Genomic DNA, 24,368 nt, shown 5'->3' on the forward strand with positions numbered 1-24,368 from the left:
AATGTAGGGCATGTACATATGTGTAATGTCCTTCACACATAAAATACTAGATGATAAATACTAATGATTGAATAAACTCTATTGGAAAGAATAATCTAGAAGTAACTTGTTTCTTATCAATGTCCAGTGGAGGGTCCTAGTGAAAACTAAATTGTGCTCTAGTTGTTCTTAGGTAAAACTCTTTCTCCCAATTTTTTCCTTCTCAGGGAAACCTAGTGACCTCGGCTACCATCTCCTCTATGTACTCAATTCTTAGGCCTTTAACTACTACAATGCCATCCTTTAAGGTGCTCACAAATTGAAGAGTGACCTCTTCATCAAATCCTTTTAAACTAAGACAATAATCAAGCCACCCCCTTCTTCTAAACATTTCACAACTAACTGTATCACCCAAAAGAACCTAGTCATCAACTAGCTTGTTCCTCTATAGACCTCCACCCATGGTTGATTCTAGCTGAATCATGGCAAAAACCATGATGTTTCAAATCTTTCTAAATCAAAGTTTGCAATATTATGGCACTAACACTAGTTAATTTAAAAAAATAGTGTGTACTTGGAGAGTTTAATACACAATACCTCATAATATAAGGTCAAGTCATCAACATGTGACATTAAGCATGCAATTATTTCCAGTCATCTCAATGAACTTTTGAAGTTACATGCAATTTGAAAGAAAATATTAAATATTTCCCTCACCCTAACTAAGAAAATGCATGGGTCCCACCAAGGCAATATATGTGTAAGAATTTGGTATAGCTCTAATACCATGTAAAAATTTGCCTTAGGGAAAAAATGACACCAAGATCAGGAAGCTCAATAACTTAGCACAATATGGACCAAAAGTGTATGATCATAATAACAATATGAAAATGAATAATTGATGCTGATTGATATTGATATCAGATAATTGGATATGAGATGAATACACACTAGAAATGCTCGTATATAAAGGCAACTAGAATAACTATGAGTTAGCAAATTGGTAAGCCTCGCAACTAAGCACATGTCCACCAAGAGTGGATTATCCTTCATTAAGCATAGAAAGTTGTGCAATGATGAGAGGATAAGTTTACATAGGTGTATCTCATAAAGAGATGTTGTAGACACCATGTGCTCAAATAAGTTGCTAACTTCTGTGTTGTCAACAAGATAAGTCATATGGCTATGCATATTCCTAAGTGTCTATATGACGACTAATATAAAAATTCATTATCCTAAGTAAAATTAAGTAAATTTTAATAATAATTAATTAATTTCACTAACATCCCCCCCTTAAGTGCAACTTAGGGAAATGCACTTAAGCTCACAAAAGCTATGATGAAAATGCATAATGGGTCTTAGCTACTAGACCATGTTAGGTACCCATGTACAAATGCAATGCTCTACATATAATGCAATGAAGTCCCTCTAAAAATGGAGAAAGATTGAAAACCTCATGGGAAAAACCCTCCCCCAAAAAGAGAGATAAGTATAATAAAGAAAGATGCATGTATGAATGGAGTAATCAAGACCCCCCCATTATGAAAAACATCATGCATATACAATAGAGAATCCATCCATAAGAAGGAAATATAGAGAAATGAAATCTCCCCTTAGTGAAAGATCTTCTGATGATGAGTTCTTGAAGAAAAAAGAAAATCCAATGCCGAAAAACAAACATTTCTCCCTTTAGGAAGAAGATACACTAAGTATAGGTGCAAGTATACTTTACATTATGGATAGGAAGATGTAGAAAGAGAAGCAATGTAGCCTCCCCTTAGTGATGAATGCAAACCCATGAAGAAAGCTTCTTGGTGACTAAAGAAGCTGCACCATGAAATTTGAATGAAGTTCCTCCTTGTAGGAATAAGTTGTTCCATATGTGTAGTAGAGAATGCTCCCCAACTAGTAGGAAGAATCCTTAGAAGATATGATCTCTAAGGAAACTAGAATACAATCTACAAAGACTAATATGTCTCCTCTAAAGTAAAAGATTCCTTCTCCATCTACTAAAAGGAAGTGTCCACAATCATGTTAGTCTCAAAAGAAAGATCAAGTGGTTGAGGGACATAGTGTTCCCTCGCAAAAAGTGAAGAAGAAGTCTCCTCAACAAAGAGAAGGTGAATGTCATCAATAATGTCTCCCACATCTTCAATGTAAGACTCCACAAACAACATTACAATGTTTGGAAGGAAGTCATCCCATAAAGCTAAAATAGGAAGACATGGTGTTTCCTATTACATTGAATCAGGAGCATCTATGGCTAGAACTAGATCAATAGAAGCAATAAAAGAATTAGGAGGTATTATCTCAACTGGAGTTGTAGGTACCATAACTAGAGTGACTGGAGGTAGAATTTCCTCTGGGAATGGAGGGACTTGTGAATCTCCATATGCTTTCCAATGGCACATCCAAAGGTCATAATGTTCACTTGCCTTTCTAAGGATAGAAAAATAATCATAACTGATATTTATAAAAATGGCTTGCAAAATTATGCTAATAGGTGATAGATAAGTGTAAGAGGGAAGTTCTTTGGAGCATAGAAAAGAAAATAGTTCCTTATGCTCTCTTAGATGATCAATCATCAAAGCACTCCATTTCTGATAGTTTCTTTTTCTCAACTTCAATTTTAAACCAAACTAACACTTGTGACATGACTCGATCAGATCAATAAATATACACCTCCCAAAATGAAAAAATAATTAAAGTCCCCCCCCCCCCTAAAATGTATGATTTAACACTGTATTTGTAGTGTAATTACAATAGCCACTTGCTAATTTAAGCCTAAGTGGACTATTGATTTTAGTATTTACAACCTCCTCTTGAAGTTCAAATATGTTACTCAACAATATAGCTTAGATGTACAACAATTTTGAAGTTTGATCAAAGTAATACAATGAAAAAAAGGACCTATTTCAGAAAGTGGTATTTCTATCCACACAAACCTATAATCTGATTGTAGATCCAGAAAGTAAACAAAAAATTATGCACTTTAAAACAAATAGAACCTGAAAATGTGTTTAGATGAGCCTGTGTAGAGGGTTTGAAATTGAAAAATGTAGGATTGGATAGGTATAGTCATGAAAAATTGAATTTTCTAACAAATTTGTGCACCAAAACTAGAAAAAAATAGCACCACTAAAAAATTTAGGAATTTCTAGCCAAAATCAAAAGAAATTGCACTTGATTTGGAGTCTAAATGACTGAGATATGGCCTCCCAAAATTGGACTATCAAATAAAACTACATATGCTAAGGGATTTACCTTGAAAATATAGTGTTAAATTTGACATCCAAATGGCCATCATAGTAGTGTAATTTGGCTTTCTGGCGATGATCAAATGACTATCAATTTTAAGCTTATAAAATGATGACATCAGCAAAAATAGCCAGCCAACTGGCGTGGTAGTGTCATATGATTGACTGGGTAGGTAACGTGTCTATATAGGATGATGTATTTATACAACTTAGACTTCTTTATGGCTTATAAAAAATCTTGTGTGATAGTGATGATTTGGTAGTTAACATTTCCTAATGGGCTAACATGTCTCCACATGGTAGATCGTGTGTTCGAAGGTGCTGATGTGTCTAATCTGATATGGAAAATGATGGAGGTTTTTGACTAATTTAGCAAAATTGGGCACTAGTGGGAGTGAGGTTACTAGAGTTTTAAAGTGGTGCGTAGAGTTCATCATCAATGGAATTTTTAGGTTGGGTAGTGCCAAGGATTTGAGAATCTGGTGGGAGGTTGCAAAAGATCGAATATCATCAGAAAGGAAATGACCATCGATCATCAATGGGAGGGTGGTGTGGGTTGAATCTCGCATTCATGAAATTTGCAAAGGCCATAGGGAATAAAAATAGGAACCCACCAATGTTAAATCAGATTAAGGATGCCAATTATTTGAGTCATTGTGGGTTGACTGTGTCAGTTTATGTGTGGAAGTTTGTTGATTGAAGTGTGACTGTCACAATTTATTGGATGTGCCAGATTACATGGAAACCAATTAGAATATGGAATATTCTAGTTGTAATTGGATTATTCAAGCCATGGGTGCTAGGATTTTTCTACCTGGTTTTCCTAAAAAAAATGCTCTCGTACAGGCCTGATGGCCAATTTTTTTTGAAAAAAATGTAGAGATGCAAATGAAAAAATTATAGATATGAAAATTAGTTGCACAGATCTAAAAGATCATACCAATTTTGCAAATTAGGGCTTCAGATTCTAGTTTGCAAAAAAATTTGCCTTAAATTTGACTATGGCCTATGGTAGGAAAATTTATAGTCAAAATTCACTGAATCGACACTCTAGATGTAATGGTGAGGTTTTTTTTGGCTCTAGACACTCCCAATAACTATAGATATTCTAGATCTAAATCATGGTCCTTTGAGAGATGAAGGGAAAATGGTCTCCAATGGCTATGAAATGATGCTCCGTCAGCTCTGATACCATGTAAGAATTTTCCTTAGGGAAAAATGACACAGATCAAGAAGCTCAAGAACTTAGCACAATATGGACCAAAAGTGTATGATCATAATAACAATATCAATATGAATAATTGATATTGATATCAGATAATTGGCTATGAGATGAGCACATACTAGAAGTTCCTGTATATAAAGGCAACTAGAATTACTAGGAGTTAGCAAAGTGATAAGTCTCACAACTAAGCATATGTCCACCAAGAGTGAATTATCCTCCATTGAGCATAGGAGTTTGTGCAATGATGAGAGGATAAGTTTACATAGGTGTATCTCATAAAGAGATGTTGTAGATACCATGTGCTCAAATAAGTTGATAACTCCTATGTTGTCAACAAGGCAACTCATATGTCTATGCATATTCCTAACTGTCTACATGACAACTAATATAAAAATGTAGTATCCTAAGCAAACTTAAGTAAAGTGTAATAATAATTATTTATTTATACTAGCAAAATGCAAGAGTGAATAATTAAAAAAAATACCAAATCCTAACAAGCATGAGTAAAATAAATTAAAATGCATCCAAATTTATGTGGTAGGTACTTAACAACTACTATATGAAAGATGTTCTAGAAAAGAGCATTGGAATTGATAGAGTGATGGGATGGAATGGCAAGATGGGGGAGAGAGAGAGAGAGAGAGAGAGAGAGAGAGAGAGAGAGAGAGAGAGAGAGTTGGAGTGGATCTGAACAAACTACTTTCAAGAAGAAATTTTTTTATTATGAATGCCTTGAATGGAGTCAAGAAGTACTAGGAGTTAGGGTAGGAGACCAAAAATCTTTCGCTACAAGAATGAAAATACCCTCATTGTGCTAGAATTTTTGCATGAACTCTTCACAACTAACTAGTTTATTATAAATCTTGAGGTGTTTCCCTTTGACAATGAACTTTAAGTAGATAGGATAACTGGTAGATAGTTAGACTACACCATTTGGAAATATGACAACAATCTCATACATTTCTAACCAGTGTGTTTGGAACTTTCCTAGATTATATTGGTACTTTGAGTCATAAAGGAGTGCCCAAACTCCTACATCAAATATTTTCTATTTGATAAACCTATCATGGCACTATTTTCTTTGGTGTTGAATGAGCTTAGTATTGTTCAATGTAGACTTCATCCATTCATCAAGATTGTTTAATCTTAGGATTCGATGTTGTTGGGAAATAGTGAGTTCTATTTTGTGCTCCAAGGTGGTCCTTAGTATTTTATATTCAAATTTGATAGGCATTACTACTAACTTTTCATAGACAAGCTCGAAGGGAGTAAAGCTACTTGTGGACTTCTAGGTGGTTCTATAAGCCTAGGGAGCTTCAAGAAGGTGTGTGGTCCAATCCTTCCTATGGAGTGCTAGAGTCTTGGTCAGAATGAATTCCATCTCCCTATTAGTAACTTCTACTTGACCATTAGTATGGGGATGATAAGGTGATGATTTACCATTCTTGATAGTATACTCCTTCATAAGAGTAGTTATCAAATTTGATGTAAACTGAGACCCCTAATTAGGTGTCAATTTCCTAGGAATACAAAACTATGTAAAGATGGATTCATACAAAAAAAATTCCATGTTGATATCCCTTGGGTGTTTCATGGGTTTAGCCTCTGCCCATTTGGTTATATAGTTAGTGTACACTATAATGTAGGATTTTCCTTGTGAAGTAGATTCAAAAGGTCCTACAAAGACAATCCCCCATTTGTCAAAGGGTGTGAGAACTACTTGAGGCTGCAATGGCATTTCATCTAATTTAGTGGGTCTTTCCATTCATTGATACTTTTTACATTTCTTTGTATATCTGGCTACATCATTGTGCAAGCTTGGCCAATAATACCTAGTTGTCATTGGTCTTTTGGCTACAAAGTGACCTCCACAAGGCTCATCATGACCTGCCTTCAAGACACCATATGTTTCATCCTCACTTAGAAATTGACACATGACCTGATCAAGTCTAGTATAGAACATAAATCTAGCAATACATAAATAATTAAACCTCTTCTCTTCTAGTAACTTTATTTCTTGAGAAAAGAAGTGAATTGACATTTTACTTGTGGCGAGGTAGTTAGCAATATTAAGATATATTTGATATAATTAGATAAGAAAAAAAGGTGCTCATCTAGAAAACTATCATCAATGGTTGGAGGATCATCAAGGGCATGTAACTAAGAGAGAATGTTAGCTACCACATTGGCCTTACTAGGTTTATCAACTATGGTGATGTCAAATTTTTTAATGAGTAACAACTAGTGAGCCAATCTTCCCAAGATTGTAGGCTTGTTCACCAAATATTTTATAGGAGAATGTTTAGTGTGAACAAATATTTCATATCTAGTAATATAATTCCTAGACTTATTCAGAGCATAGATGACTGCAAGTAATTCCTTTTTAGTGACTATGTAATTAAATTATTCACCTTGAAAATTCTTATTGATGAAATAAATGACATATTCAACCGAGTCTAGTTTTTGTCTTAGCACAACACTAATAGAATAGTTTGAGGCATCTGTATGAATGTGAAAAAGCAAGCCCCAATTGGGTCCTCTCAAAATAGGCACTGTGGTAAGACTTTGCTTAAGCTACAGGAAGGATGTTGCACAATTAGAGTCCCAAGCAAATTCAGAATTCTTTTTAAGTAGGTTGTAGAGAGGTGTTGCAAGTTGACTAAACTTTTTAATAAATCTTCTATAATATTTAGCATGTCCCCAAAAAATGTGTACATCCTTCTACTTCTCTAGTGTAGGAAAGGCACTAATGACTTCAATCTTTTATGGATATACTTGGATCCCCTTAGATGAAATGAAATGACCTAGTATTACCCCTTCCTCCATCATGATAAAATATTTCTCACTATTTGAGGAAAGGTTATAGTCCTAACAAATTTTGAGTGCCATTTCTAAATTTTCTTTTGATTCTTCAAAAGTAGTACCATAAATAGTAGAATCATCCATGCAGATCTCCATATTGTTAGCAGAAATATCTAAAAATATATTGATGACAACTTGTTGAAATGTCATTGGGGCATTGTACAAGCCAAGAGGTAAGATTGAGTAGGCAAATGTTCCCCATGGGTAGGTGAAAGTTTTTTTTTCTTGATCTTTTAGGGCTATTTGTATTTGATTGTAACCACTTAAACCATCCAAAAAATAAAAATACTTTTTGCTAGATAGGTTGTCAAGGACTTGGTCTATAAAAGTCAAGGGAAAATGGTCCTTGTTAGTGGTTGAATTGAGCTTGCTATAATCTACAAAAAAAATTCATTTTCCTTCCTTTTTGGTTACTATAACTAGGGGTGAGACCCATTCACTATCAAAGATGGGGTATATAAAACCAACACTTAATAGTTTTTGCAATTCATTCTTAACTATATCTTTTAAGATAGGGTTAACTCTCATTTGAGCCTGTCGAAGAGGTTTGAAGTTAGGGCTAATGTAAATCTTTTGAGTGTAGAGAATATGGTCTAATACTTTCAAGTAAATTAAATCCCAAGAAAATTCACTTTGATTCTCCTATAGTAACTACAACATAACCTTCTGATCAGAGGGTGATAAGGCATTGTTTACATTCAATTCTTTCCCTGGACTAACTTCCATCTTAATAACCTTATCTATCATGAATAATTGGGTAAGAGGAGAAGAATCCATCTCATGAGGTAATAATGAGTGGAGAAACTATGAATCTTCTAAATGATGTGTTGAATTCAAGGATGGAAAAATGGTCTCGAAGATACATTCATCTTGATGACACATTTTACATTCTATTCCATATTCATTCAGAATAATGGATGAAATTATTTCATTTTCTTCTCAAGTAGCTATAAATGAATCTCTACCTATCATCAATAAGTAATGGATGGAATTGACTTTTGGATCATCATCACCCAAGTCTGGCTGGATTACTTTGTCATCTAGTAACAATGGTTGAGCAGGGAGTATAGAGTTAGGTTCTTGGTATGAGTACCATTGGATATTGTCATCTTTCTAGATTGTCAAGATATACAAGCATTTGTAGTGGCCAACCATGGCCTTCCTAAAATTAAAGGATATCCTCCCATATTATCCTTTAGGGAGAGAACAACAAGATCAACTAGATACTCCCAAGAATTCAAGGTGAGTATAACATCTTCTATCATCCAATTTAGTTTAATAGTAGAGGTGTCAGCAAGTTGAAGTATGGTGGGTGTCTCTCTGAGGCCAATGATATGTATTTTAGACAATACCTCTTTTTTCATGACATTAATAGATGCTGCTAGGTTAACCAAAGCATTTTGAACCTGGATCCGATGAATAGTGACTGAAACTATAGGACTCTAAGTGTTAGCGTATTTAGGTACAATTAATTTCTCTAGCATTAAATTAGACAACTATCCTAGGACATGAATGATTTTGGCATCTTTCTTCTTCCTTCCTTGTTTCTTAATGTATGCTTCCTTAATAACATCTAGCAATGGTATTTTTACTATTATCTACTTTAGTTAATTAAGAAAATCAATGACTACATGGTTCTCCATGGGCTAGCTTTGTTTTATCAACCTATAGGGAAATGGAGGTTTTTTGGCTATAGGAGAGGTCTATTGATTTGACTCATCTATATGCTCAGTTGAATGATCTTGAACTTTAGTTTTTATAGGATTTTGGGGTGTAGGAAGTGTAGTGCTTGACCTTAAGTGAATATCATTTAATGAGATGGAATAGCTAAGTTGTTGATCCTATTATTTAGTATTGTTCAAATTAGGATTAGGTTGAGCTAGTAGTGGCTATAGGAGGAGGCATTAAAGCTTTCTACTGAGGTGGTGGTAGTAATTTTTTTTTGACTAGATTGGGTATTCTAATTTAGAGTTTGTTGCCAACCCTACTAAGGTTGTTGCCAACCCTATTGAGGTTGCTACCAACTATTATTTCCACTAAAACTTGTATTCTAATTTTTTTTCCAATGATTATTATTATTATTATAACTTTGAAGAGGATCTTGTGGCATACCTTTTCTTTGATCCCATGGCCTTCTTTGAGCAAAACAAAGTACCTCTCCATTTTCATCAATGGCTTTGAACTTAGTATGCATTGGTTGTGTCTCCACGCTTGCAATAGACTTACATCTATAGTACCTTTTCTTTTCTCTACAATGTGGATAGTATTCAATCAACATGGCATTAGCTTCATCTTTCTTTCTTCTAGTTTGCATAGTGTCTAGCTAAGTGGTTGCATCATTAATAATGTCTTGCTCAAAATCTGACAGCAAATTGGATAATTCCATCTTAAATACTCCTAAACTATCATTGGACTTATGTGGTAGATCTCTAAGTTCCCTACCTTTCTTCATAGTAGCTCTAGAATAATTCAAGTATATACTCTATATATCAGTCCAATTCTTTTGATTAATATCTCCTCTTTCCATAAGATCTAGGGTTTCAATGCTTCCACCATTTACACCTCTTAGAAAAAAAGATGTTTCTTTGATTCCTCATTCAATTGTTATCGTGCATTATACTATAAGTTGAACATGAACTGGGAAACATAATCTTTCAAGGTTTCATCATCCCTTTGGGATATTTTAAAAATATCATCTCCTTTCAAATCTTAACCCTTGCAGTATTCCTTATACTTTGTGAGAAACAAGTTGCTCATTGCATGCCAATTTGCTATAGCATTAGCACCTAAACCCATGAACCATCTAAGAGAAGCTTCTTTGAGGGTAGAAGGAAACAACTTTAGTTTGTGGGAATCAGTTGTATATTCATATCTTCTACATAGTATGTCAAACTTAAAAAGAACTTTTAGGGTCTTCAGTGATTAGGCCATAAAACTTGGGAAATGCAACATTAGGCATGTTCTTCAAATTTTGGTTACCTTGTTGGGTGGAGGAAGAGGAAATTTTGGTTGATGATAAGGCTGATCTATTCCTTGAGGAGGTACTAGAAGTGGTGCTTGATAGATGATAAGGACAAGTGGATTATCTTGCTATTCAGGTTCAGCAAAGAGATCATTCAAATGCAAGGATTCATTAGAGGATGAGGGTATTCATTCTTGGGTACTAGAGAATAGATTTTCAAAATGCTCTTCTTTGTTCTCACTATGAGGTCCTTTAGGTTCAAGATTAAAAATGTCTTCCTGAGTATTACAAGGAAGAAATCTCCCTAGGAGGTCTCTTCTTCTATTCATGAAAAATTATACAAAATCTAAACAAACATAATGACTCCAAGGTTGAATTAGATTGATACCTTCCCTGGCAATGACACCAAAAATGATTGGTCAACTTAATACCTAAGTAACAAAGGATTGGACATATTTTTACATTGACTCCGTGATTAGATAGAATCATGTATTTTCCTAAGAATAATATATTGATTTCAAGTTATTATGTCAACCCTAGAGCGTAATCTTGAGAGGGATGCTATAAAGTATATGTTTTGATTCCTCTTTAAGTCATTACAAATAAAATAGAAAGGGAATTCTGAAGGAGACTTAAGCTAGGAACTAAAATAACATCTTATCTTAGAGCTTAGAGTAATGTTGAAAACTTTAAATCTATATATGCACCTATGCTGCATGAGCAACTCTATGATTTTGTTACCAATGGCTACAGGAACAACAAAATTCTACATTACAAAAAAACAAACAAGGAAATGAAATCTATTCTAACAAAGCAGTTCACTAACCAAGTGGGCCCCCTTGGATGAGTGAATAGAAAAGACAATCATGATAGAAGATGGAAACTTATACTTTGTATTATATTCATTAATAGTAAGAGATTACATTTGATTAAAAACAAGAACACACACTATGACTATGAAAATCAATCTATTTTTTCTTTGTCTTGGCAAAAACTACTTTCAAAGCTACAATGGGTGTTATTTAAACAAAAACTACAACAACTTCCTACTTCTACGATCACTCCACCAATAAGGATCAATTATAGATTCATAAAATTTACAATAGAAATATCATTAATTATGATTTACCCCCTCCAAGAATATAGAAGGTTAAGGGAGCTATATTTGTATGTTCCCATAATAGAAATCACACAATAATTTTCTTGTTGTAGTGATTCATCAATCTGCTCGGCTTTGACTTAAAGTTAAAATGCTAACTTTGAATATGCATGGCAAGTACCTACAGAACATTGAATGCATACAACTTCCATAGAAATATATATTTATTTCATCATCAATGTTAGAAATGGTATAATTTTCAAACTATCACTCTTTGAAAATCCTATGGCTATAGGAAGGAATCTACCCAAACATAGCATGGATGAGGAAACATTCATCACCATGTAATATTTAATCATTATACCATAGAAGTCCATAGATTTAGGAAAACATAGCATTTATGAACTATGTATACTTCAATCTTCATGTCTTAACATATAGATAATATATTCATAAAAATAGAAGTTCCTTTGCTTAAACCATAGAGTCATAAAATGTTTCTGCAAGATAATTTTCTAAAAGTAAGATAAAGGTTTCTCAAAATAATGGCCTTTTAGAGGCTCATCAAATATTATATAACAAATAGATTTTTAAATCAAAGATCTACTATTGATTCATCCTAACAATTGCATTAGTCAAATCTTTTAAACAAGGTGGACTTAACAATCTTTTGTTGAATCTCTTAATAGAGTAGATACTTCACTCTATTGTACAAATCCTTTAACAAGGTGGACCTAATAGTCCTTATTGCTTCTAATAGGGAAGATCAGAAGAAGTGATCAATTATAAGCTTTAACAAGCTAACTTTATACTACTATAATAAAGCTTGTGGGTATCATCCCTACCCCAATTTTACTTTCTATATGGAAGGTTTATGGGTTACCAAATATTGTGTCAAGTGTTATGAATGTTTTATTTCTTTCAGTATTTCATTCATGCAATTAGATCATATTACATGGTTTCATTGGAAAATTAAAGTATAAGTTCTATTGGTTCCTAATTTACACCCCCCATCCCCTCTCTATCACCTAGTCTATACTACATTTCCAACAATTGGCATCAGAGCATTGGTTCTCACAACCATAAGTATAGTAGCTTGAGAAAATATCAAAGGCAATGGAAGTTTATAGATTGAATAAAGCTATTGACAATGAAAAGTTGGATCTACAATTGGCCATGAATCAATTAAATAAAGTAAGGAAAAAGCCCTCTCAATCCTTGAAAAGAATAAAATACCATGCAACACAACTAAATGACAATCTTTACATTGAAGAAATAATTGAAGATATTGTCCAACACAAAATTTTAGATGAAGATAATACAACAATCAAAGACCTACTTGAGAAGAATCTCACTCTTAATGAAGAAGTTGAAAATTGAAAAGAGAGCAATAAATTCAATTAGTCAGAATGTGTGAAAATATGGAACAAATGGAAAAAGCCAAAGAAGACAAGAGATTGCTAACTGAAAAAGATAGAACAAAAGGACAATGAAATTCATTAGCTATCCCTTCAACAAGTAGATTTTATTGATCAACTTAATGATACAAATAAAGAGCTTGTCAACTTGAGTATAGAGAATGAAAGATTGGAGAATGATCTCAGCATAGAAAAGCAATCCAATGAGAGGATGATGAAATCTCAAGAAAGATTGAATTAGTTAAATGAGAAAACAATTTAGACACCAAGGCAAAGCTATATTAGGATACACAACAGAAGGTGAATCATCTCAGTAAAGAGCTCAAAAGAACAAAGGACCTAATTCTAATCATTGTGGAAAGATAGGGCATGCATCAAATAAGTGTTGGAGTAATGGTAAATCAAATTTCAGTGGAAAGTGTTATAGTTGGTACAAGCATCGACATAAATCAGGTGAATGCAAAGAGAAAGCCAAGTTTGAAGGAAAATGTTTCAATTGCAATAAACAAAGGAACAAATCCTCAAAATGCAAGACCAAGAAATGGAACCCAATAGAAAAAAATATGAAAGCTATTTTTTTTGGTATTACAACTCATGGTATAGGTGTCACTATTGTTGTGATTATGGGGACATTGGAGAAAATTTCATAAAACATCACACAAGGAAGAGAGACACTACAAAGAGATGTTTTGTATGTATAAAACTTGGACATCTTGCTAAGAAATATATGAACTGATGAAGAATAGAATATGAAAACAAATAAAAGGCTGACAATATCAGAAATTAGATGGGGTAGCAATGGATAAGAAAATCTCTTGAGGATGCAAATCAGTGTCTTAAAATTATTGACACCCAAGTCAATGAGTTGTGTGACTCAACCTTTTCAACCTAGTTCTTTATGTAGATTACTAGAACTGTGATTCTAAGGAGGTAACTCATACTAGTTCTAGTCACCAAGCAAGAAGATCCATATCAACATTTTAGATGCACAAGGATCATTGAGTGAAGAAGAAATTTGAAGTTCTTATCAAGAAAGGTTAGGTCACAAGACTTCACCAAGAAAGGTTGGGTTGCAGGAACTTACTAAGCAAGGTTAGGTTGCAAGACCTTACCAATCTTGGATGCAGATGGAAATATTAGAGTTCTTGTTGAGTCAAAGACTTTTCCAAGTTGGAGACTTTACCAAGTTGAAAGTATATCATGAGTTTTAAGGAATACAGTAATTTGGATAGCTTGTCACTGAGCTAACTAGTATGTGATACATTAATGGAGGCTTGAAGACAAAATTTCATTAAAAGATGGAGATCAAAGATTATTTTTTCACCTCAAACTTACAGAGAATAGTGTGAAGAGTATCTTTAATCCACCAAAATATTTTGAAGTAATTTCATCAAATTTCATTCCTACATTTGAAGCATTATCATGTAGTATGGCATATTCTAGCAACAAAGCAAGGAAAGGTTCATAAATGTTGGTTTCAATAGTTGATTGCAAAGCTCCCATGTTCAAATTGAATCTAGCAATTGTAGAAGAGCTTGACCAAGCTGGAGTGCAATCCCAAATTCCTCCTAAGGTATTTCTATTCATAATATTGGGTCATTTTTATCATAGTTTTATCCAAGAATTAGGAACCCTAGAACTGACCTAGGTGTTCACAACACTTTATGTGGATGGGAATTTGAAACCTGAGCATAAGCATCTAAACGTGAAGGGTTGACACATATCATTGACATGCCAAGAGATTTTCAAGGGAAATGGACTAGTTTTATCATAAGATGAGTTCATGACATGCATTTATCACTGGATCAACCAATTAAGATCACTATAAAGATGATTCATTGAATCACAAAGTTACCTATTCTTAACAAAGCCAAAACTACTAAAACCCTAGGTCTAGTTGAACTGGCCAAGAAAAATCTTGTCGAGTGGGATGATAAAGAGATGAAATTGAATGTTGTGACAAACATGGAGATTGAATTTGGCATTCATGTCATTGCTCACAAGATCTATAGGTTGGTATGTCTAAACATGATTCTGTGTGAAGCTATTAAGCTAGCGTACAAAGTTGCAAAGAATAACTTGTCTTTTGACCTTGCTGAGTTACAACTCAATCAACTTAGCAAAAACATGGAGAGAATATGAGTGTCAAAGAATAAGTCATGTAAGTTTGGATCTCTTTTAACCTATTTTTTCTTATATGTTCAAATGTTTTTCCCTTCCAAAGGTACTGTTCCATGGAAGAAGGATACACCTATAGTTTACCAGATTAATGAGTTCATAGAAAAAATGGGGGATAATTTTGATAGCATCATGGATGCCTACTTCAAAACTTTTAAGGGAAAAATGCAAAGTAGATACAAAATTCCCAAGAAACTAGTTGAAGAGTGTGAGAAAGATATTTGTTTCCTTGTGGACTGTGACATATTTAATATAAATGAAGTAAGGCCAAGGGTTTCATGGGTTAAGCCTCTTAGATATGAGTTTAACATTGATGATACAATGAATATAATTAAAGCTTTTATAAATGATCTAGTGGATCCCAAGGAACCATACTTTGGCACCTATGAGAAGCCAAGGCCAAGATTTCTTTGGAAATCAAGATCCCTTAGGCTATGAAAAGAGGAAGAAAGAAAGTGGAGAAAAATCTCCAAGACAATAAATTATCTAGGTCCCCTCTTATGCTAATAGAAGGAAACAAAGATGATATTGAACAAGAGGATGGAGAAGAAGAGAAGGAAGAGGAACTAGAAGAAGAAGAGCCTCCCAAGAAGAAATGGAAGGTTATCATAACTAGGACATCAAAGTCCTCCCCTATTGTATTCACTAGAAGAATTGCAAAATCCAAGAAGAAGCTAAGATTGAGTGGTGAAGATGAAGATGAAGATGAACCATAGCAGATTGTGTTTCAAAAGACTACCCCTACCTTGGAACAAAGATTGAAAAGAATAATAGAAGGAGGAGGTATGTCATATATTAAGTCTCTTGAGTATTACACTAGGATAAAATAGGAGAGGAAACAAATAGAGGATGTTGTAGTGCCTAAAATGGAAAAGTTGGAGTACTCTCTAGATGAACTAACCAAGAAAGTTCCTAATGTCATTCTAAAATAAGTTGCACCTATATGGGAGAATGCATTAAATGTTGCAAAGGATATAAAACAATAGATTTTGAGGAAACTTATTCCTAATATATTTGACAAGAAAGTGAAGGAATTATTGAAGAAGAAAGAGCAAAAGCTAACCCCAAAATTCATTGCATTCCTAATCCTGTTAAGATATTTGGTCAATTGTGAAATCTAACATAATTGCATGAAAATATAGCTATGGTCTACAAAAAACTACTTATGAGGTTGTCCAAATAGATGATGTTAAAAAGATGATGAGGAGATAAATGATGATGATATTGATGAAATTGATAATGTGGATGAAAAGGTAAATAATGAAGAGGATGAAGAGGATTAGACTACAAGTGGAGATCTTCTTGACATCTAGAGCATTCAGGATTTAGACCCAAAAAGGATAGTAGTAGAGGTAATGCCCTCCCTCCAACTCTCTTTGTACAAAGCCTTAGTGTCATCCATCTTAGAGAAGGGCTCTATAAAGTTAGTTGAGGTAAACATTGTCTTATTGAGCATTGGAGCTACTCTACCAAGTACTATGCTCTACCAAGCATTAAACTCTAGTTGTTATAGTAGTAGACCAAACCAAGAAACAAGGTATTTTGAGTACTTTTACTATTAGTTTTATTTCTCATATAATAAATATTATTTCTACTATTGTTTCTAATAGTGGAAGTGCAATGAAACTTGAGGTTAAGCCTCAACCAAGTGCTAAAGCTTTGAGCAAAGGAAAGGAAATTATTCCTTCTACTATACATAAAGAAAAGGGTAAAGAGGTACAAACCTCTAAGGACGAAATTGATCTAGAGGGAGATATTGTAATACCATATTGGGATCTTTCTAATCTAATCCTTGATCAAATGGATGCCCTTGGTAAACTATGGAAGAAGAGGGCTATCGAACAAAATCTTATAGAAGAGAAGAAAAAGAAAAATCAAGTACTTGAAGATATTAAGGGAATATTTATTGATCCATTGAGTATTGAGGTTGATGATAAGCAACCAATTTCAGAACAACTTGTTGAAAATGTTCACAAGTATAATGCAGAACTAAATGGTCAAGAAAAACTTCTAGAAAGGGTAAAAATAATTTTTGAAAATAATTTTTTTGAGAAGATGGCTTAGAAAATAGTTATTGATCAAGTGGAGTTATCCACTATTCTTGTAAATTTTGAAAACTCTATAAATAATGTTGTTATTTTATTTGTGAAGTTGAATGACACATCAAATTTTACTAAGAAAATAAAGGATAAGTTTTATAAAATAGATGCAAACATTAAGGAAAGTGTATATTAGTTGTCACTTGATCCTAGCAATAGTTCTATACATTTTGTAAAAAATAGATATCTAACAAATCTTCACGTAGAGTTGTTGAGGGAAGAAGCTAGGATAAGGGACACACTAATAGAAATTCAAGGCATGATACTTTCCAACATGGATGCAATGAAAAAATGTATCAATTGCACATGAAAAAACATTGATCCATGACAACAATTTATCTATGGCTAATTATATGAGGGAATTATTAGGTCAGGTGCAGATAGCCTTGCATGCTTTAAAAGTTTTGTAAGAGAAATGAGATGAGACCATATCCATAATTTTGAAGGTACACAGTGATTTCCTTTCACATTTTGGTGTTACCTTTTAGATATACATGTTGGCATTTGTGTCAAAATCAGGGGGAATATATATTGGTTACATCATACAAAAGTATATTTATATACAAGGAGGAATGTATATCACAAAGGAATGAGAAAATATGTACAAAAATAATGTACAAAAGCAATTTTGAAAAAAAATAATAAAAAAAAAACAAGAGTCAAAGTTTATTAAGTTGTAGTAGCAAACAATAGTCAAAACTAAGTTACAGACCCAAACATGTGGATAGGGGGAGTTTTGAGTTGTATTTTGAGTAATCAATATTGTCACTAATGACAAAGGGGGAGATTGTTTACATTAAGGTCAAATCTTTTTTCAATTAGTAAATTAATACTTAGTCAGTTGTTTACATTGTTGTTGAGCTTCATATGCAAAAAGAAGAGTCTCCCAAGCTTCATAATTTCTATAGAGAATCTAAGACAAAATATAGCGTAAGTCATGTTTCATTGTTGGTATCAAGAATCATAGGCAATATGCATTGTATATTGACCTTAGTAGAGTCTACCAAGCTCCAGAAGAAGATATAAGTTGCTACCAAGCTTCATAGAGTCTATAGATCTCATCAGTGTAATTGATGAATATTTTTGTGTTAACTAAGTTCTGTAGTGTCTACTGAGCTCAAAATGTTAACAAAGAGAATGGAGGTAGTTTTGACCAAGCCATGTAGTGTCAACTGATTCCTTCAGTGCCTACCAAATTCTTCAATTTTCATTGAGTCACCAAGTATTGGCCAAGTTCACACTACTCCTGAGTGATGAATGTGGATCGAGTAATCAGTGTCACTAGAATGCTAGAGCTTGATGAATTGATAGTATTTTTGAGTGTTAGAACATCACTCGAGTGGTCATTAGGACCCAAGTTTTAACAATAGGCCAACTTAGTGAAGATTATTGAATTTGGTAGTGTAGTTGACTCCAAAAGGTAATTAATTAGATTTGTATTTATATATTGCATTTTATCGTATCCATATAGATAAGTATGAAAAAGAAAGAAGTAGATGAGTGTGAACTAAGAAGTTAAGGCTACAAGCAATATAAGGAAAAGAAGAGACTTATTTATCACAACAAGGTGAACAATTTAACAAAAGGAATCTTGTACAATAAACAAAGTTGTAGATTAGAGATCTACTGTTGATTCATCCTAATAGGTGCATTAGTTGAATCCTTTAAACAAGGTGAATGTAGCAATCTTTTGTTGAATCTCTTAACAAAGTAGATACTTTATTGCATTGTCCAAATCCTTTAACAAGGTAGATCTAATAGTCCTCATTTCTCCTAATAGGGAAAATCACTAGAAGTGATCAATTGTAAGCTTTAATTGGCTAACTTTATATTATAGTAATAAAGCTTGCAGGTATCATCCCCACCCTAGTTTTACTTTATATTTGGAAGGTTTTATGGGTTAGCAAATTTTGTGTCAAGTGTTATGAATGTTTTATTTCTTTTAGTCTTTCATGCATGCAATTAGATCAAATTATATGGTGATGGTGTAATTGGTGAATTAAAATATAAGTTTTATTAGTTCCTAATTCACCCCCCCCCCCCCCCCCCCCCCCCCAACACACACACACACACACACACACACACACACACACACACACACACACACACACACCAATCTCAATCACCTAGTCTATACTACATTTCCAACATCAATATCTCTTGTTCTCAATGCATCAATTTCAAAAACTAGCATATGTTGACTATAGTGTAACTCGAATATGATTTTTTGCTCATGTTTTATTATATCCTCCTAAATTTCTCCATTATCCTCTAACTCTAAATCAGTTGAAGGCTCATCATTTTATGCATGTTCTTGTATTTGGACATGCCAATGATTATAGTTGAGTGACTTCTAGTTTTATACTATGTTATCATCATTATTACTAATGTCCCATTGAAAATTATGAAAATGTTTTTATAGTAACAAATTAGACAAACAAAACTCCACCCACTTATGAGAGTCACATAGAGGAATAGAAAAATAACTAGGAAAAAATTTCATAATAGTTTTTGTCTTCCTTGGTCCTCATTTATTCTCTCCTCCTTATTGTAGGATCTCACATCTAGGACCTTACTGACATCAATCAAACTAATAACTTCCATACAAAGATGTCTTATTTTGCAACCATCAAAAAAAAAAATTTGTGAATTCTTCATCATTTTCCTCATCATTGGTTACTATAGGTTTAAAAACATCGTGTGAGAATTTTATATTAAAAATATAGATATTCTTCACTCAACCAATGGAAGTTATAATAGCATATGACATATTTCTTGATCTCAAATATCTCTTTGCACAACTATCTTTGTTAAAATATTTCTATATTCCCATGCCACTAAATCATCTAGATTTGAAAGAGGCATCAACATATCTTGATATCCTTTACAGATTCTATCTACTTTTGTTTCATGCTTTACAATGTATTTGATTATTGCATGTCTTAAAAGGATAGGTTTCCAATCAACATTGTCCCTCAACAATTGCAGTATGTATTGATAGTGTGAATTAACTCTATCATCATTTCTTGTTGGTCCAAATATTGTCACAGAATTCTAAATCTTTGTATACATTTGAACATGCAAAATTCAATTGCTAAGGAATATTATTCTTGAAACATTAGAAAATATGTATCTTAATAACTCAACTTCTACAAATAGGTGATATAGAAAATTGAGATACAAATATGAGTGGTGAATTAATTACCTACAAGCCCTTATTTCTCTTTTTTAATAAAGCAACACACCCTCCTTACAGACCATGTGCCTTTCAACACAATTGAGTGATATCCATATCAACTAGTTGTGTCATATTCTTGAGGCATGGATGTTGAGAATTTTTTTGGAAAGCCTAAAATAATAATTTATATATTATTCTATTGAATAAATGTAAACACTATTAGAAATAGATAATACTAAGAGAGGAGGGGGGTGTCAGTATTCTACAAACTTTTTCTCACAACTGAATATTGTTAATTACTTTATAACTTGCATATGAAAGTAAACCAGAAATGGTGAACAAAAAATATAACCATGCACATAGAGAACTCATAATACCATTATTTTTTAACTAGTGAAACCATGGCCAAGGGAAGAGCCCAGTGGGGATGATACTCACTAGATGATTCACTAAACAATGGGATCTTGTTAAGGATATTGACCCTGATAGGAGTCTATGAAATATATATATAGTGTCTTGAGTCCTTGTTAGAGATCTAGGCATTGTTAGGGGTTTTTTCAACCCTATTAGGAGTTTATAGATCAAATACAATGTATGCAAGAAGAGCCCACTACTCTAACATGCAATTATACAATTCAATTCCTCACAAGATTAGTAATACATACAATTGTTTCTCATAGTTGTAAGTCACACTTATTTTGATCATATATCAGATCTTGCATCACATAAGGCTTATGAAATAGTTCACATATATCTGATATAGCACATAGATTGCACATCTAACTTGACAATATCTATGCAAGATAAGATATTTACTTATACCTTGTATATTAGAAAATCTCTACTCAATTGGCCTTCATGTCTACACACACTTGATATAATATAAATAAATTATCAAATAATATCTACATAGCTGGGTCATCATGACTTAGTAATTATTTTGTTACCAAAATAATTCCTTAATCTATATAACTCTAATTATTGGTATGTTTTGTTCTACTTTATTAAATACCTGTACTGGTATTTCAAATGTAACTCACATTTTATTGTCCATACACACTTGCACACTAGAATATGTCATCATGTTACTATCATAGATATTTCCTCAAATTCACTTAAACTAACTCTCAATGAGTCATCCCTACACATCTCATTTGTCTTTGTATTGCTGCAAACTATCTGACACTTAGACAATTTTCTAACTCTAAATGGATAACTAAAATTTTGAACACGTGTTGTCATAAATGATAATGATTAAGACATCTATTTGACCATATTTCTAGAAATATCCCCTTTTGGAATTGATGGCAACATTTGAGAAAATTGGCTAAGTTCCAAAATGATGTCATACATAATAAAAAAAAAAATGAAAGTAACTACAAAAAATTGCCTTCAAAAAATAACAAGTTTATTCATGTTTTGATGGATCATTACATTCATTATCACTTCTTTACATTGATACATAAGTGTACTCCCCATTACATATACAATATAAAATTTACAACTGTACAATTTTCCTTTACATAGTACTCCCCTTTAACATGAATGACAAAGGTGTCAAAAACTATATCAACAAAAATTGGGTGGCCTATTGCTAATCAACTTGTTATCTTGGAAAAGTAGTCTACATGTACAAGTTTTAGTCTTTCCACTTCCTTCTTCTAGTTCTCCTTCACTGTATCTAAAATATTGATTAGTGCACATAGTGTATAAGATGCTACTTCAATTGTACTCATGTCAATATAGGAAAAATTTTCATAGGAAGTCTTTGTCATAAGACATTTCTCCAACTACCTCTACAAAATCCTGATCTTTGTTGAAAATTTTTCTCTAAGACTAGAGAATCTCTTTGCTATCTTCTCCTTGTCAAATTTCAAGATCACACTATACATTTTCTCCACTTCATTACCATAGTCTTCAATTCTGGTCTCTAGGAGTTGAAGTTTTACAGTGTGTGATTCAAGTTCACTCATCTTTCCTTTTTTCTAACTCTCAAAGTCTATCAAGTACTTTTATCAAAGTGTATAGTTTTTATACAACCATTTTCCTTCATCAATGTGTTTTCTTAGTTCCTTAATGCTTCCATCAAGTTCCTTTAAGTCATTCCTCACATTGGTGCACACCACATTAAATAGTGTTGCATCATGTTTTTCCTAAGCTTGTGTTGAAGCTACCTCTACTAAAGTTGTGAATTCCTCATCAAGTGTTTTTACTAACTCCTTGACCTTTAATAGCAAGTTTGGATTTTCTACAATTGTATTAACTTTTTCTTCTGCATTCTATCAAAGACTTCAATTAGTATCTTCTCTAAAGACTTTATTGATTTATTCTTTTCAAATATCTTGCTCAATGAGCTCATCAATCCTTTCTGATCTTCATCAACTGATGGTACAAATACTGCTACTACTACTGGAGTTACTATGGAAATGAGACTAACTTTTTTCTGCTTTGCCTATTTTTTCTCTTCCTTAGCTTTCTTCTTCTCTTTAGCCAATCTTTCTACTTCTCTCCTTTCATATTTCTCCCCTTTCTTCTTTTCTTCCTCTTCTTTCTTCTTATTCTCTTCCTCTTTCTTTCTCTTTTCTTCTTCTTCCTTTTTCTTTTTCTTCTCTTCTTCTTCTTTCTTTTTCTTCTCTTCCTCTTTCTTTTTATTTTCTTCCTTTATCCTCTTTTCCTCTACTAACCTTTATGTCTCTTTCTTCTTCTCATCTCATTTCTTCTTCTCCTCTTCTTGATTCTTCTTTTCCTCCTCCCATTTCTTGTTTTCTTCTTTCTCATCATCATCGGAGCTAGAGTAAATTCTTATATTGATGATATTGCCAACAATATTTGTTCCATATCCTTCAAAAGGGTTCTCCTTTGCATCTACCATTATGTTTATTGTCCACTTGCATGGATTTAGTACCCATAACAATATGTAGTGTTGAAAGTTCCTATTGTGTTTCTTTTTCATCTTCTTCATTTCTAGAAGGTGCACTGGCTTGCATAAACACTAGGCTATTAGGCTTTGAATATGCACTCAACAGTGGTAGTGAGGTTGTGAATTTCACAATTTCATCCTCATAATTTCCTTCCATCAAAAGAATTGCTCTTCTTTTGTTCCTTGGCAAGGGATCAATACCCTTCAAAATTTTGTCTAAATTCTCCTTAGATTCAACTTCACATAGTTTATTTATCATTGTAATCTTTAAACTTAGACTTTCTTCAAATAATGTCTTCTTCCTACTCATTAGCCTATTATATAGGTCTTTGGGTATCTTATTCTAGACATTCTCAAGCTTTTTTTTTAATCTCAAACTCATGTTTCTTATGATGACATTTTCTAATTTCCTTCTATCCATGTTACTATACAAATTATAATACTTGTTTAACTAAACAAAATTGTCATCATTAATTATTTGCATGTTCAAGTTCTCTACATTTAGTTTTTATGCTCTCTTTCCACCTATTGGTTTGCCTTCCTATGCATCTTGCACTACTGATCTATCTCTATCTTCATCCTTAGAACTCTCAAATTCACTTATTTGTATCATCTTCCTCCTCTTTCCTAGTCCATTAGTGGTCATCTTAAACCTTTTCTTTGGTGATGATTTAGGTTCTTACTTAACGTTTACCAGTTTCTCTGACTTTCTTTGTTTAACTAGTACTTCAACCTCTGGCTACCTCTTAGAATGATCACCTCTTGTTCTAACAAGTTGCACCAGTGCAACAACTGCATATGGCACTATGCAAGTTTGAGCTCATCGTTGTGTTATTGTCACACCTTTTGAAGGTCTTGTAGTAGTAATAGGAGTTGTTGCAATCACTTCAGTTTTCCCACTTTCTTTTATCTCTAGCAATATGCTTTTGACTTGATTAAACTCTTCTCTAGTCATGCCTAATTTCTTAAGGATGAAATCTATTGCCTTTTCAACTTTCATCTTTCTTTCCTTCCTGTATAGTTATGACTGAACTATTCTCATTTTCTCCTCATATGTTCCCCATCTAGGGCACTCTACATCCTTCTCTAATTGGAGTATGATCTGAACATACCCTTCTATGAGCTTTGTGCTCATCTCATATCCCATGGGTTATATGAACTTAACTCTTGGTACCACAACTTCCATACAAG

This window comes from Cupressus sempervirens, chromosome 8, assembly GCF_028749045.1.
Source record: "Cupressus sempervirens isolate cs-2001-9-10 chromosome 8, ASM2874904v1, whole genome shotgun sequence".
NCBI lineage: Eukaryota > Viridiplantae > Streptophyta > Pinopsida > Cupressales > Cupressaceae > Cupressus > Cupressus sempervirens.